Raw genomic sequence first — 18039 nt, forward strand, 5'->3', positions numbered from 1 at the left:
GGGCTCCTAAGACATGAGTAAGGGGCCACAGAAAATAATGGGCAAAAGTGATAGCTCCTAAAAAAAACTCACTTTCATGTGCATAGAGCTTAAGGCTACAATATAAGATCACAGATTTCTTGGAGTCACAATCAGGTCCCTTCTCAAGGTCAGTGATACTTCTGGGAAGGTTTCAACAAAAGGGTTTCTTTAACCCAGTAACCATTTCCTTATTGGTTTCATATTGACTACAGATATCGACCTCTGTATTGTGGAGGAAGTCTGTGGGTAGCAGGCTTCTCCCCTAAGAGTTTACAATGTAATGCCTATGAGAAAATATGCCATGCTTGCAAAGACCATTGCTTTGAGACTGTATCAGGGAAGAATGACATAAAGAGGATATATAGCTATACAAGGGTCTCAACACAAGCTTTTTCTCATCAGCATAAAGATCTGACTACACTTAGCTCAAAAGTCACATCCATTGGCCTTATACAGTGTTGGCCAAAAGTATTGGCCCCCGTGCAATTCTGTCAGATAATACTCGTCTTCTTCCAGAAAATGATTGCAAGCACAAACTCTTTGGTATTAATATCTTCATTTATTTTGCTTGCAATGAAAAAACACAAAAGAGAATGAAAAAAAAGTCAAATCATTGATCATTTTACACAAAACTCCAAAAATGGGCCAGAAAAAAAAGTATTGGCCCCCCCAGCCTAATACTTGGTAGCACAACCTTTAGACAAAATAACTGCGCACAACCGTTTCCGGTAACCAGCAATGAGTTTCTTACAAGGCTCTGCTGGAATTTTAGACCATTCTTCTTCTTTGGCAAACTGCTCCAGGTCCCCCCTGAGATGTGAAGGAGGCCTTCTCCAAACTGCCATCAAGAGATCTCTCCACAGGTGTTCTATGGGATTCAGGTCTGGACTCATTGCTGCCACTTTACAAGTCTCCAGTGCTTTCTCTCAAACCATTTTCTAGTGCTTTTTGAAGTGTGTTTTGGGTCATTGTCCTGCTGGAAGACCCATGACCTCTGAGGGAGACCCAGCTTTCTCACACTGGGCCCTACATTATGCTGCACAATGTGTTGGTAGTCTTCAGACTTCATAATGCCATGCACACGGTCAAGCAGTCCAGTGCCAGAGGCAGCAAAACAACCCCAAACATCAGGGAACCTCCGCCATGTTTGACTGTAGAGACCGGGTTCTTTTCTTTGAAGGCCTCTTTTTTTTCCTGTAAACTCTATGTTGATGCCTTTTTCCAAAAAGCTCTACTTTTGTCTCATCTGACCAGAGAACATTCTTCCAAAATGTTTTTGGCTTTCTCAGGTAAGTTTTGGCAAACTCCAGCCTGGCTTTTTATGTCTCTGGGTAAGAAGTAGGATCTTCCTGGGTTTCCTACCATACAGTCCCTTTTCATTCAGACGCCAACGGTTAGTACGGGGTGACACTGTTGTACCCTCAGACTGCAGGGCAGCTTGAACTTGTTTGGATGTTAGTCGAGGTTCTTTATCCACCATCCGCACAATCTTGCATTGAAATCTCTCGTCACTTTTTCTTTTCCGTCCACATCTAGGGAGGTTAGCCACAGTGCCATGAACATTCAGGTTTTTGGAGATGGACTTGTAGCCTTTAGATTGCTCATGCTTCCTCACAATTTTGCTTCTCAGGTCCTCAGACAGTTCCTTGGTCTTCTTTCTTTTCTCCATGCTCAATGTGGTACACACAAGGACACAGGACAAAGGTTGAGTCAACTTTAATCCATTTCAACTGGCTGCAAGTGTGATTTAGTTATTTCCACCACCTGTTAGGTGCCTCAGGTAAGTAACAGGTGCTGTTAATTATACAAGTTAGAGAAGCATCACATGATTTTTCAAACCGTGCCAATACTTTTGTCCACCCCCTTTTTTATGCTTGCTGTGGAATTATATCCAATTTGGCTTTTTGACAATTCTTTTTATGGTTTTCCATTGAAGACAAATTACATGAAGATAATAATACCAAAGAATTTATGATTGCAATCATTTTCTGGAAGAAAATTAGTATTATCTGACAGAATTGCAGGGGTGCCAATACTTTTGGCCAACACTGTAAGTAGCAAAATTAAATTGGGATGAAGACATTTTCTAAGTATGTCAATCATATAACAATAAAGTGATGTGATGTGTGACAAAGTTATGTAACACATTCGCCTAACAAACATTATGATATGATTGTAACACCAATGGTCTGTACCCACTGGATTACTATCTCTCCCAGCAAACACAGCCACCAGGTTACTTCAGTTTCACACTGGGTGGTTTCTGCATCTCCTGCACATAGGGTAGACATGTCCTTCCTACCTGCAACTTGAAGGTCTAACATTGACACCTTGGACTATTCTCGGTCAATCCTAGACAGCCTCTGACTATCTATATCTGTTCTGCCCTCAGTATGACACCTGAGTAGCTATAGCTTTGCTAGTTCTTGTGAGGATTACCCCTGCTTGCCCTCCATATTTACAATTCTCTGCATGTATCGACCTTTGGCTTTATTCCTGATCTGCATCTGTATTCTCATCCTACTGTGGATGATATGTGTTACTGACTTGTCCTGACTCCCGAGACTGCATCTGTTTATCCTGATGTGACAGATATATGTTATCAACGTTGGCGTGTCCTGACTCTGCTCCAGTCTGCTCATCTAGATCCTCCTGATACCCAGTACTGACTCCTTGGCCTGCACTTTACTCCATTCTGTGCGTCCCTTTGATTGTATGCACCATAGTTTTCCTGATGCCTGGCCAGCTGCTAACCAAACTGGGACCACAGCGAAGTCCACATCCCTGGGACTAAAGGGTGAAAAACTAATATTGCCCTTGGAACTGGTAAACACCAAACTGGTTAAGTGGTGCAATGGGTCCACGACCCCCTGTCCATTGCATTGACATACTGAAAAAGTAATGAACCTGGGGAAAAGGTGTCAGAATTACAACTTCTGCAACTAGTTAGATGGAAACCAAGTCAAAGATGACAAGTCCGTCTGGTGTGAGCAGACTTTGGTTACAATGTTTTCATCTTATGAGATTCAAATCTGTGGACCATGAATTTGACTGGCCCAGATTGCATGTCCCTTGGACTTAATCCTCTGCTTCAGCCACTATTCAGAAATTCTTCTGGACTATTTGGCCATGACAATAAAGGCTACGCAATAAAGGTTTCTTTTCAGTGTGTCATTGGACCAAATATTAAGGGACAGCCTGTTCTATCCTAACTGACACTAACTAGAGAGCTGAAGGTGGTCTCTGGAAAACAGCTGTACTACACTGCCAATAACTACAACGGTAACAGGCCCAAAATGGCTAAGGGCTGGGGGTGCTAAGTTATGGCTAACTTCTTCCTCCTTCTAGAAATCAAAAAGTAAATGCCACTTCCATTTACAAAGCAGCCTAACAATGGTGGATCCAGCACAAAGCTGGAAGACCGCTATAGCCATTAGAAAACAGTCTAAACGTTATGATAACAACTAGACATAACATTTGCGAGCATCCTTGTGGGACACTACAAAGGTCCGGGCATTCTGCTCCTTTTGTAGGTCATCACTTCATGGAAATAGAAATGTGCTGCCATATTGAATCTGTATGTGCTCAAACAATCACTGAGGGCGGGTTCACATCTGAGCCCCAGTCTCCGTTTTGCAGGTTTCCGTTTCCTGCCCAAAACTGAACAGGAGACAGAAGCCTGCAGTCATATTTCAATGGGCCGTGAGCACCTGTGAGCGTTTTGTGCTCTCCGCGGTGAAACCGTTTTTTTTTTTAACCAGACACAGAGTCGGACATGCAGGACTTTTTGCAGGACTTTGCTCACGGCTGTACACTGTCTGCCAGGTTTGTCTTCTGTCGGTAGAAGACGGAAACCTGAAAACGGAGTTTGGGCACTGGTGTGAACCTGCCCTCTGTCACATACAACGCCAATGGAACTACACAAGTGGCGATGGACAAGCTATATTGCTGACTGGCACTTGTCACTGGCAAAACATCTGATCCATTACATAGATCCATATTTTATTCCATTTGTTATTGGAGAACTACATGAAGGACAATTGCAGTTAAGATATGAAAGTTCTACACAGTGACTGGAGACAGATGACTAAAGCCGGCCATACATTAAAGCAGATTTTGGCTGAATGCTTTTTTGGCATGCTTGGCGGAGCAGAATAGTCACAAGCAGTCCTGGACAGTCTGTAAAAATAGGAGACTTTTGCAAGTATCTAAAAAAAGAGTGTGTGTTTTTATTTTTTTTTTGTAAAACTGGAGGAGCCTGTGCAGATTATTGGGATTATCATCATACAGATCACCAAAACTCAGATTCGTATCTGGTATAGACATCGATCACTTATCATCTTTATTATTCTGTATATTTAAGTGGTTGGCAGTCCTTGAATATTTGATAAATTGTTCAGAATAAAATTGTATACGTCACAGCTCACATATGCATTTGGTATTCCGTTCAGGGGCATTTTAAGCTGACTTTTTTTTTTACCACCTATCTTTTTCTGCAGCGCCGATCTGGTGGTCATGTGATAGCAGGGCCAGAAGTGGAGCCACATGATGGCGGTTCTCATCGTTGTGTACACTGTCTTTCCTATAAGAGGGTATACATACTTCTTTGCAGTGTTAAGAGTGGACTGCCGGTGGTATAAAGTCAACAGGCGCTTTCGGAGCGCCACAGTGGTCACAATGGTAAAACCGTGTGACGTATTATCTAATTCTATAACTTTAATGCATTGTATACATATAATAGGAAATCTTCATGTAAGGAAGTCTTTTATGATTGTATATCCATTTATCTCAGTGCTACATGCTTACTACATCAAGCAGAGTGGGCTGGAACCAAAGTCTTCAAGACAGCTTTTTTTTTTTCCAGCCAGGACAAGAATATACAAATACGTTTTCCTTCCTAGAAAAAGGAACAGTGTTCCCAAGTACCGTGTTTTTGGATGGTAGCACCCTGTAAATCAATTCCTGATGTTCAAGAATCCTTTACTTGGCATAACCAGAAACCCCCTTTTAAAATACCCATCCGCAGACAGCTGTTTCAGGGCTCTTACCCCTTGTCAGGGCAGACCAGGGTACTGGGTGGCTAGGTGAGAGACCATTGACTTCATCCAGGACGAGATGAGATCAGACTGTAGGATGATCTGGTAAAGTGGCGTAACTAGGAATGGCGGGGTCCGGTGGCGATCTTTTGACATGGGGCCCCCCTCCCGGTCATGTGACGTCAGGGATGTCACACAAGTAAGCCTGAAGCTTGCCTGGAGCCAGGAGAGGTAAGTAACACTGTTTTTTATGTTCCCTCACCTCCCCGGGGCCTTTGATCATTATACTTGGGGGCTGAAAAGGAGAAGCGATGGTGGCCCTGAGCAGGAGCCAGGATTGGTAAGTAAATAGGAGCCGTTACCTGCTGGAGTTACTCCAGCAGGTAACAGCCTATTAAAAAAAACCAAAAAAACACAGCAATAGTGACTGTCGCTGGGCCCCCTAATATTCTGGGCCCTGTGGCAACCGCTACAGCTGCTACCCTGGTAGCTATGCCGCTGGTCTAGTATGTGGCTGAAGCATGGACGCAGCAGTACAGTCAGTGGGCTAGCTGTGTTATTTATGTTCTTATGGCCCCATCCACACGACCATGTATTATTATGGGTCCTGTTTCTGTCTGTTTTGTGCCTTGAGCTCATTAATGAAATGTACAGCTCTATGGAGGGGACAGATGGTATACGGATGCTGTTTTTACTTGCATATAATTGTATGCATGTAGGCTAAGGTGGTGAACTGGTCCTGCACAGTCCAATGAGCAAGACTTGTATAAAGGGTTTAGTAGAGAGACGCCCCAAGCTAAAGTCACACTACAGAGTCAGACGGAGACCTGTGTATCAGCTTCTCTCATAGGATGTATTAGACCTCTCCACTGTTCATTTATGCAACATTTGTTGAAATAACAATGCCTAATGCTTAGAATAGGTCACCAGTATCAGAATAACCTCACCTATAAACAGCAGTGATGTGACCAGCACTGCAGCATCTTCAGATTAAGGTTCACACTACCGCTGTTGCTTTCATCCGTCATAAGACAGCAGCGGTTTACACTGGATACCCAATAAGTAAGGTGATTAATATGATATTGGCGATGAGCTATTCTCCAAGCAGTGTAGAATACAGCACCTGCAACGTGGATGGGATTCTAGCAGAAAAAACAGTGACGCATTTCTGCTGTGTTTTTTATGTGGTTTGCTATGTGGGGGCCTTAGCCTAAGTCAGAAGATTTAGAGTCAGGGGTAACCCCCTGACCCTGGTCTATAGTTTCTCACTCTGCCAAATCAGTATCCCTGCGATATGCTGAGGAGGTCCAAAAGACCGAAACAGTCCATAGCTGGGAATCTGTTCCTTTTCGAATAGAAATACTAATTTGGCAATAAACTCCGCATCATGTCAGTAGTAGAGATGAGCGAACAGTGTTCTATCGAACACATGTTCGATCGGATATCAGGGTGTTCGCCATGTTCGAATCGAATCGAACACCGCGTGGTAAAGTGCGCCAAAATTCGATTCCCCTCCCACCTTCCCTGGCGCCTTTTTTGCACCAATAACAGTGCAGGGGAGGTGGGACAGGAACTACGACACCGGGGGCATTGAAAAAAATTGGAAAAAGTCATTGGCTGCCGAAATCAGGTGACCTCCATTTTAGACGAATAGTGGATTTCAAATCCGGGTCATATGAGAATGTGAACTTTGTGACTATGAGACAGGGATAGCTGTACAGGCAGGGATAGCTAGGGATAACCTTTATTTAGGGGGGAATGTTATTAAAAATAACTTTTTGGGGCTCTATCAGGTGTGTAATTATGATTTTTGTGAGATAAACTTTTTCCCATAGGGATGCATTGGCCAGCGCTGATTGGCCGAATTCCGTACTCTGGCCAATCAGCGCTGGCCAATGCACTCTATTAGCTTGATGAAGCAGAGTGTGCACAAGGGTTCAAGCGCACCCTCGGCTCTGATGTAGCAGAGCCGAGGCTGCACAAGGGTTCAAGCGCACCCTCGGCTCTGATGTAGGAGAGCCGAGGGTGCACTTGAACCCTTGTGCACCCTCGGCTCTGCTACATCAGAGCCGAGGGTGCGCTTGAACCCTTGTGCACACTCTGCTTCATCAAGCTAATAGAATGCATTGGCCAGTGCTGATTGGCCAGAGTACGGAATTCGACCAATCAGCGCTGGCTCTGCTGGAGGAGGCGGAGTCTAAGATCGCTCCACACCAGTCTCCATTCAGGTCCGACCTTAGACTCCGCCTCCTCCAGCAGAGCCAGCGCTGATTGGCCGAATTCCGTACTCTGGCCAATCAGCACTGGCTAATGCATTGTATTGGCGTGATGAAGCAGTGCTGAATGTGTGTGCTTAGCACACACATTCAGCTCTACTTCATCGGGCTAATAGAATGCATTGGCCAATCAGCGCTGGCCAATGCATTCTATTAGCGTGAACTGAGTTTGCACAGGGGTTCTAGTGCACCCTCGGCTCTGCTACATCAGATTGCTACATCTGATGTAGCAGTGCCGAGTGTGCATCAGATGTGTAGTTGAGCAAAACTGACTCAGCACTGCTAAGTCTCTGCATTCGCATAGGAATGCATAGGCCAGCCTTCGGCCAATCAGCGCTGGCTCTGCGGGAGGAGGCGGAGTCTAAGGTCGGACCTGAATGGAGACTGGTGTGGAGCGATCTTAGACTCCGCCTCCTCCAGCAGAGCCAGCGCTGATTGGTCGAGTTCCGTACTCTGGCCAATCAGCACTGGCCAATGCATTTCTATGGGGAAAAGTTAGCTTGCGAAAATCGCAAACTGACAGGGATTTCCATGAAATAAAGTGACTTTTATGCCCCCAGACATGCTTCCCCTGCTGTCCCAGTGTCATTCCAGGGTGTTGGTATCATTTCCTGGGGTGTCATAGTGGACTTGGTGACCCTCCAGACACGAATTTGGGTTTCCCCCTTAACGAGTTTATGTTCCCCATAGACTATAATGGGGTTCGAAACCCATTCGAACACTCGAACAGTGAGCGGCTGTTCGAATCGAATTTCGAACCTCGAACATTTTAGTGTTCGCTCATCTCTAGTCAGTAGGCTTTTTAACTGAGTCATGCATGATGTTAAGGGGGCTGTCCCTAGAGGGCAGCATGCTGTTCTCCTAATTACATCCTGGAGAATAGATTTGCATATTTTTTTTACTCAGAAGATTTAGTAAAGGTCCAGTGACCAGGGTCCACTATCAGGTGAAGGTCTGAACAGCAGTTGAACATGTCCAGCATTTACTGTATTTTTCAGACAATAAAATGCATCTGACTGATTGTGGCTATAAGAAAAAATAAGAATAAATCGTTCTTATTAAAGAGTTGTCCAGAATCTGAACATTTTTATACTGATGACCTAACCACAGATACCCCCAGCATACTGTAGTGGGCGCTAAGGAGCATTATACTGTGGTGGGCACTAAGGAGCATTATACTGTGGTGGGCACTAAGGAGCATTATACTGTGGTGGGTACTAAGGAGCATTATACTGTGGTGGGTACTAAGGAGCATTATACTGTAGTGGGTACTAAGGAGCATTATACTGTGGTGGGTACTAAGGAGCATTATACTGTGGTGGGTACTAAGGAGCATTATACTGTAGTGGGTACTAAGGAGCATTATACTGTGGTGGGTACTAAGGAGCATTATACTGTGGTGGGTACTAAGGAGCATTATACTGTGGTGGGTACTAAGGAGCATTATACTGTAGTGGGTACTAAGGAGCATTATATTGTGGTGGGCACTAAGGAGCATTATACTGTGGTGGGTACTAAGGAGCATTATACTATGGTGGGCGCTAAGGAGCATTATACTGTGGTGGGCACTAAGGAGCATTATACTGTGGTGGGCACTAAGGAGCATTATACTGTGGTGGGCACTAAGGAGCATTATACTGTGGTGGGCACTAAGGAGCATTATACTGTAGTGGGTACTAAGGAGCATTATACTGTGGTGGGCACTAAGGAGCATTATACTATGGTGGGCGCTAAGGAGCATTATACTGTGGTGGGCACTAAGGAGCATTATACTGTGGTGGGCACTAAGGAGCATTATACTGTGGTGGGTACTAAGGAGCATTATACTGTAGTGGGTACTAAGGAGCATTATACTGTAGTGGGTACTAAGGAGCATTATACTGTGGTGGGCACTAAGGAGCATTATACTATGGTGGGCGCTAAGGAGCATTATACTGTGGTGGGCACTAAGGAGCATTATACTGTGGTGGGCACTAAGGAGCATTATACTGTGGTGGGCACTAAGGAGCATTATACTGTGGTGGGCACTAAGGAGCATTATACTGTGGTGGGCACTAAGGAGCATTATACTGTGGTGGGCACTAAGGAGCATTATACTGTGGTGGGCACTAAGGAGCATTATACTGTGGGGGGCACTAAGGAGCGTTATACTGTATGAAGCATTAAGGAGCTGTATACTGTGTGAGTAAAAGCTGCAACAACAAAAAATGCTGTGTTTCCACAATGTGGGGCCTTCGTCTTAGGCTCCACGTTGCGGAAACGCAGCTTCTTTTGTTGCAGATTTTGTTGCGTTTTTTTGAGCCAAAGTCATGAGTGGATTGAGAAGAAGGGAGAAGTATAAAAACTTCCTATATGTTTCCCATTCCCTCTGTAGCCATTCATGGCTTTGACTCAAAAAACCACAGCAAAATCAGCAACAAAAGAACTAAACTGGACTGAACCACTTAAGCTGAGGTGAGCAGATGGTACAAACCTCGACTTAGGTTTTTTTATGATGGTGAAGAGACAATCTTCCTCTTTAGGGGGAGTGAATCCCATTTCCCATCATGCTCTGAGCAGAGACCTATAATGGAGCAAATTGATCAGACTATCCTTGATCAGACTTGCCCAAGTGTCAATCTCGCAGTCAGGAGAAAAGCTCACTTTTTGGGACAATGTATATGACAGAGGCTGTGAAAGGACATTTGGAAGAACCTATGATCCTCAAGCCGAGTTGAACACCCTTTTTGGAACCTGTACCCCACAGCCTGGGCACTGCAGATACATTTCCGTGGAAGAAAACAGCACTATTTTTGTTGAGGAGACTGCCCAAGCTAGAGAGGTGGACTGATCCCATGAACAGCCATCACACAGCCTCATCTCCAGCCAAGTGGTTACTAAGATTGGGCCTCCATTTTATCTAAGATATGGCGTGCAGCTGCTTTCATGTCTTACTCCTTAATTTGTAATGTTCACCATTGTCTCTTCAGTCCGAATGCTGCATCAAGGGCCCTAAAACCCAAATCAGGTTCAGGGGAGCTCACAGCAGGGAGTACCCAGGGTATACTGCTGCCGCCATCATTGACCCTGCAGGCCCCCTTGTCATTGTACCAGCTGCCGGAGTGTTGGTAGAGCTGACTACAACTACCATTAACCCAACTGTGACTCCTAAATCCCCTGCATTTCTTCATTGGGTTTCTGCACTTTAGAATACATTTTGGAAATGCATTTAGTAACAAGTTTTATGGCATTTTTGGTGAAATTTTTTATTTAGTGTCATCTTGCGAATTCTGTCCTATAGGGATGTGTAGGGCACAACCACGCCAGGGTGCATTTAAAAAAAAAAAACCGCCATTGATTCAAAGAATTCCATAAAATTACCAAACTGAACTGTTTTAAGCATATAAAGAAACACACACACAAACAGTCATGGAAAATGTGCTATTTTTGCAAAATGCTACGTATGAAACCAGGCTTAAGAGACAACAGCAGAAATATAATTCCCCCCAGAAGCTAACATGTCTACAAGTCTACGAATATAAAAGCATATCCGCAGATATCAGGAGAGGTTTGTCCTGTATTTACATATATGAGTCATGCAGTCAGTCCATCATTAACCTACAAATAGAAGGCTTTATTGTGCATAATAGGTATTCTATGTATGGGTGCCAGTGCTGGGGCCAGGGGAGAATACACTATTAGTAAATGAAACACTGACTAATTATGGACTAGTTCTCATTACTGGGCAGTGTCATTGATTATGATGTTAATCTGTGTTCCCTTAGTCCTAACAGCAGCACAATATGGGGTAATTCTGCCCCTGTGTGCTGGTAGGAAAGGTGGAATTTTTAATTTACATAATTAATTAATCAGACTGGACCCCTATAAGAGGACAAAAAAGACCTCCCCCGTGCAGTGGCGTAACTAGGAATGGCGGGGCCCCGTGGCGAACTTTTGACATGGGGCCCAACACTGTACATACATACGTACATACATAATCAATGATTCGCTTATGTCCTACCAGCAACACAATGTGGGGAAGTAGCACGCAGGCCCCTAGGGAGGGTTCCCTCCTATTACAGTGCTCAATACTGAATACCCGAAGGCTACGGCCTCTGAGCTGTGCACATTTCACCGGTTATGCTTTACAAAGGTTAGTTGAGAACCTAAGAGGTGGCAGCACAGATCTGTTTGAGGGGAACAGAACGATTCTCTGCCCAGGAAGCAGACACAGCTCTTGTTGAATGGGCCTTAAAATCAGGTGGAATTACAATATATACTCGAGTATAAGCCGAATTCTTCAGCCCATTTTTTGTGCTGAAAAAGCCCCCCTCGGCTTATACTCGAGTCAACTAAAAAAAAGAAAAATTTAATTACATTTTTTTTTTTAAAGAGGGGGGGGGGGTGTCTATGACCAGCCACAATATCAATGTATAGAATCTCCCGTAAAATAGTGCAAAAAAAAAAAAAAAGATTTGAAAAAAATAACAAAATAAAAGCTGTAAATCCCTCCTTTCCCTAGAATACATATAAAAGTAGAAAATAACTGTGAAACACATACACATTAGGTATCCCTGTGTCTGACAGTGCCCGGTCTACTGAATATAGGGGATCTGCAGTGCTCCTGTTCTGGGAAGGGGTTAATAGGAGCACTGCAGATACCCTATATTCAGCCAGACTGAATTCCAAGTGGGGGAAGAAGAAACAGTCCTCAAGCTCAGGGAAGGGGCAGACAGACAACCAAAACACCCCCTCCCCTCCCCAGCACCCAGCAACTACTGCACCCAAAAACTCTGACCATTTTAATTTTTAAAATTTTCCAGTAGCTGCTGCATTTCCCCCCCTCGGCTTATACTCGAGTCAATAAGTTTTCCCAGTTTTTTGTGGTAAAATTAGGGGGGTCGGCTTATACCCGGGTCGGCTTATACTTGAGTATATACCGTATATGGTAACCCCTGAGAAGAAAGAGCGATGTCAATTGCCAATTCATATTAGCCTTGAGAGGGCACCTAAGGCTGCATTCACATGGAGGAAACTGGTGCTGAATTTGGTGTGGAATCCGCCTCAGTCAGCACTGCAAAAAAATCCTTCCATTGACTTCAATGGGAAGCTTTTTTTTCAGTGCTAAAATTCCACACCAAATTCCTCACCATTTTCCTTCGTGTGAATGCACCCTTAGAGGAAGTTGGCACTGATTATGGCACGATGACTCGCGGCAGAAACAGCACTGAAAAAAGTCTCCCATTGACTTAAATGGGTTCCATTTTCCGCGCGGAACACATTGAAGTCAATGGGAGTCTTTTTTTCAGCGCTGATTCTGCCGCGAGTCATCGTGCCACAATCAGCGCCAACTTCCTTCGTGTGAATGCCCCCTTAAAGTTGAACCCAGGAAGGAGCCTTATTTGGACTCTGTAACTCTGTAACTTATTTGGACTCTTGTAACTCTCCTTTTTTCAGAGGTGATAGTCTGCAGAAAAGTAGTCTTGAAGGACAGAAACTTAATGTCCACGTCCTCCAAAGGTTCAAAAGGAGGACGGCATAGTCCATAGAGAATTATGGAAAGATCCCACTATGGAATGGGAATTGAAACCATCAGTATTAGTCTCATAGTACCTTTAAGGAATCTGAAGATTAAGGACTCCTGAGATAAGCATCTACCTAAACAGATAGTGCTGCAACCTGCACCTTTAGGGTGACAGGACTAAGACCCCTATCCAAACCGTCCTGAAGAAAATTCAGTAGTGCTCCAATGAAGGATTAGAACTATCAGTCACCACTCTCTGAAGACATTACCTATTCGTAGGTAGACTCTGTTGGTAGATTCTGCTGTGGAGCAGGAAAGAGTCGTCAAGACCTGAGTTGCACCAAAGACACACCATTTTATTTCTTTTCCACCCCGCTCACCACTCAGCAACTACTGATAGCGGTAAAAAAGAAGCGAGCTGCCCTTTCTTCAGGCAGATTCCTCCAGCGTCGGCCCATTCCTTTGAGCTGACTCCGGGGTGGGGGAAGCCGCGACATCGGGGCAGGCGGGTTTTGACCATATTTTGACTTGGCTCCCCAAGTCAAAATATGGTCAAAATCTGCCCCACCGCCCCCCGTGTGAACGAGCCCTAACAGATTTATTATAACTTGTGCCACAAAATCTATTACAGTAATTGGTGCACAGACCTTAAGAATCTTAGTAATTTTGGTGCATCTCAACACTAAGGCCCCACGTTGCGGAAACGCAGCTATTTTTCGTTGCAGATTTTGTTGTCCTTTCGCAGCCATTATTGACTTTGGTTCAAAAATACGCAGCAAAATCTGGAACAAAAAAAGCCGCATTTCTGCAACTTTGGGCCATAGCTTAATGGAGGAATTGAAAAAGACTGGCATAGAAAACACCAGTCATAGTAAATTCTCCACATACAGTTTCAGTGACAGTTATCCCCTGTGAGGGCAAGGATAAGGAAAAGCTTTATATTTGATCTGCTCTCGGGGGTCTGTCTTTCTTAACAAGGCTCCTACCATTTCATGTGTTAATAAGGCTTTAACATGAGCTTAGTCTCTGTTCTATCCCATAATGGTCAGCGTGACCCACGTTTTTTAAACCATTTTTTATTATATTGAGAGTAGAAATTTTTTTTGTCAGGCTTTAGATGCAAAAATTTTGTAACAAGTATCTTCAGTTCCTTTACATTCCGGGTGATACTATGTAGTACCTTCTAGTCTCTCGTCAGTGCTTATGCAGATTTTTTTTTTTTTTACTAATCATTTTACATAAGGAAAATGGAAAAACAAAAAACTTGAGAGTCTTCAGTAGTTGATACCTTTTTTAATGGCTAACTAATAATGATGACAGATTACAACGTTTCGAAGCTCTCGGCTTCTTCTTCAGGTATATCTAAAAACAATTTCTGAAGGATGCATATTTATGTACAGAGGGACACAGGAATAGAATTCTAGGAGGGAGGGTGGAAGAAGATTATTGGTTATTGTTACATACAAATAAACAATTCATCAGTTTGCAGTGTTCTTATCAGTTCACAGAGTGTCTTTTATGGCCGTTTCAGTTCAGTGATTTCTGTAGGATGCCATGAACCCATGTGACAGATTCATCCCTTTCTGCAATGTTTGAAGCAGGGTCATAAACTTGTACTCATAAATCCATCTCTCTTTCCTGGATTTAAAATTCCCTCTTAAAACCAAAATTTTCATGTCATTGGTGATATTATGATCTTCATTGCAGAAATGTTTTGACAGGGGAAGGTCCATTCTTTGTTCTCTAATTGTATGGCGATGTAAGTTAATCCGCATTCTAAGCTTCTGACCAGTCTCTCCAACATACGGATTTAATAATATGCACCAAATGTTCCACTGAAAATTTGTATATTCATTTTACTGAAACTTATTTTTTTGCTATTTGGATTTTATTAGCCAAAACAACATACCCGAGTTCTCTAAAAGCATCTCCTCAATGGCTGCACTTATAGTAAAAAGTAAGTAATTTCATGTTTCAATAACTCAGCTTATTTGCTTGAAATTAAAAATAATTTTGAATTTGGTTTCCAATTTCTCATGAGACCAATTCAATACAATATTGTCATATGATAGCAAAACCTTTCCCAGGCTCTAACCACAGGGTGGCTACACATATATTGGACTTCAAAATGGTCTCATTCATTATTCTGTACAATGTTCTGGGCAACAGGAAAAAAAATTCAGAATGAGGTGGAATTGAGGAAAAAACGCAGTACTGCCATTTTCTTATGGCTTAGTTTTTATGGCTTCAATTCTGCGGTACATATGCTACGTTAGCTTTATTCTCTTGGTCATTACGATAACGTGATACCAAATTTGCTAAGTTTTTTCATGTTTTAATAGCGTTTTGTGCATGTCTGACTCTGTGTCCGGTTTAAAAAAACTGGTTTCGCCGCGGAGCGCATAAAACGCTCACCGGCGCACACGGCCGGAGACTTTTCAAGTCCATTCAAATGCATGGGCGTGAAACATGCCGGCAGGTTTCCGTCTCCTGCCCCTGTTTTGTGCAGGAAACGGAAACCTGCAGAACGGAGTCCTGGGCGCAGATGTGAACGAGCCCTAAGGTTTCTTTTTTTTGCGGGACAATATGTAATTTTTATTGATACCATGTTGGGGAAATGTATGATTTGATCACTATTTATTTAGTTTTTTTAGGGAGGCAAATCAGCAAAAAAACACCAAATGAGTCATTTTGATTTTTTTTTTTCTGCTACAGCATTTACGATATGGGACAAAAAATTTTATATTAATAGATTGGGCATTTTGGACTTGGGGATGCCTAATGTGTTGGTTTACGTATTGGTGTGATCTAGGGAAGGGTGGGTGATTTAAACTTTTAGGTTTTGGGGGTTTTTTGTTCATATTTTTTAAAGTTTTGTTTTTAGCCACCCTAGGGGGATTGAACATGTGATTTTCAGATCACCAGTGCCACAGACTGCACAGTCTAGGCCAGATTTGCTATGTAACTTTTGAAGCTTGTTGCAGGCAGGCTTCACTAATTACAACACTATGGCAGCACTAGGAACTTTCAGAAGGCTCCCAGCTGTCATGGTAATGGGACGGCCCCCACAATTGTGCCATGGGGGCCACCCCATTACTGAACATAAAATGGAAATTTAACTATGGCATCCGAGTGGTTAAATGCCCATGATCAGAGTCATCTCTGATCACAGGCAATGCTGCCAGGACCCTGCTGTATGATTTTTGACAAAACTGCTTTTTATTCCTTAGTGATCTAAGAGTGCATCAGGAGCATGTTAGGGGGTAGCGGAGTATCACAGCAAGATCTTCCTTTCACTCAATACCCCTCCCTTCCATACAATATTGCAAACTCATGGTATCTTGAAAAGCTGTTGATCTCATGCCACACGTATCCGTACAAATCTCTCTATGACATAAGGTAGTAGAACAAAAAAGAGAGAGACACCGAGCGCTCTAAGCATAGTAGAAACGTAATACTTTTCAGAGAAATATTGATGAATCAAAAACAGATCAGTTGGCCTCTCACCTGGTCAGGTTGTGAGATGTCACAACCCCAATATAGACTTATTGATTAACAATCCAGCAGAACCAACAGTACACCAGCTACCCGGAGAAGGAATATATAGATGCTGAGAACCCAAGGTTTGGGTTGAAATGGAGTTCTGCGCTCCCTGGTGGGTCTTAATGATGATATGGAGACTGGATTTCCAAATGTTGAATAGATTTATTGTAGAACGATATCACGACGCGTGTCGGGTCTTTACGGTTCCATTTTCAAGTGCTAGAGCAATACATGTTGCCTCAGTCAGAGGACAGTCCTCTGACTGGGGCAACATATATTGCTCTTGCACTTGAAAAAGGACCCGTAGAGGCCCGAAATGCATTGTGATATCGTTCTACAATAAATCTATTCAACATTTGGAAATCCGGTCTCCATATCATCATTAAGACCCACCAGAGAGCGCAGAACTCAATTCCAACCCGAACCTCGGGTTCTCAACATCTATATATGACATAAGGTAGGAGATAACACATCTGTATCTAACTTTGTGTCCAGGACAACCACAGTACTTGGGTATAATTTCACTTAAACTTTTTCATGATGAATAACTGAAGTAGATACAAATAATATTTTAACATTTTTTGCAATATTTGAGAGTAAATGTATCAACTAGCCACATGTATCAATGAACTCTCTACTGCATTAGGCTAGACACACACATTCGATTTTGCCAAAATGATCCCAGGTGCCGAAGATATTGGTGCTGTTAGGTTTAGTCTTAAAGGGGACCTTTCACCGATTTGGGCAAAGGCAGTTCTATATACTGCTGGAAAGCTGATAGTGCACAGAATTCAGCACACTATCGGCTTTCCCGATCTTTCCCCCGGGTAAAGCTATATCGGTCCCGGTACCTTAGCTCTTTACAGTCAGAAGGGCGTTCTTGACAGTCAGTCAGGTACGTCTTTCTCCACAGCAGTGCCTAACGCGCTGTACATTGTGAGCAGGGAGGAACGCCCCCTCCCTTTGCTCACAGTGCTCATCCATAGACGAGTATTATCAGGAGGGGAGACAGCTTTTGTCTACTGAGCATTTTTTTACATGCTCAGTATTGAGCTGGATTTTTTAGGAATGGCAGGTGGGACCTGTCATTCCACCCCCCCTCCAGTCCACACATTGTGGATGTTTCTGCAGCGTGTCAGCTGCTGTGGATTGTCCTCATCAGTGAGGTTTAAAAGGTCAGCTCCAGCAGCAAGACTTTGGACAGAGCTGGGCTGCAGGGCCAGCTGGAAGGTCACACTGTGGGAGCTGTGTCTTGTACCATTCAATTTTTGCTATTGAATCTGCTATTCTAGGTGAGGTAACCTATTTATGTGTGCAGTCAGAGCCTAGCCGGGCAGGTATTTATTTTATATTGTTTTGTTTTCTTTTTTTGTCGCTGCACTGTTTCGTGTGGAGGAAAAATAAAGCTCTACCTTTTTGGACTAAAAATCTGGACTTGTGTGTCTATGCCACCCCACCTAGCAACCTCAGACCCTGACACTTGATATGCTGTAAAGTTTGTGACTCTTTAGTATGTGTTCTTGCATTGCTACCTTTAGACTCATAAACAATTTGGAACTCTATGCGGACTTTTTTCCTTTATACCTATAGGGCAACAGTATGTCTGCTGCATGTATTTTTCTGTAATGTGTAGAAAGTATTCACTACGCCATTTGGGCCC

General features: G+C 43.4%; 1 protein-coding gene across 1 annotated transcript in view; it reads right to left on the reverse strand.

The window, feature by feature from the left end:
• The window catches only part of LOC142184919 (gamma-aminobutyric acid receptor subunit beta-4-like), a 149842-nt gene that overhangs the window by 106236 nt on the left and 25567 nt on the right, over positions 1-18039 (reverse strand). The window lies entirely within an intron of this gene.

Source organism: Leptodactylus fuscus, chromosome 11 (assembly GCF_031893055.1).
Source record: "Leptodactylus fuscus isolate aLepFus1 chromosome 11, aLepFus1.hap2, whole genome shotgun sequence".
Lineage (NCBI taxonomy): Eukaryota > Metazoa > Chordata > Amphibia > Anura > Leptodactylidae > Leptodactylus > Leptodactylus fuscus.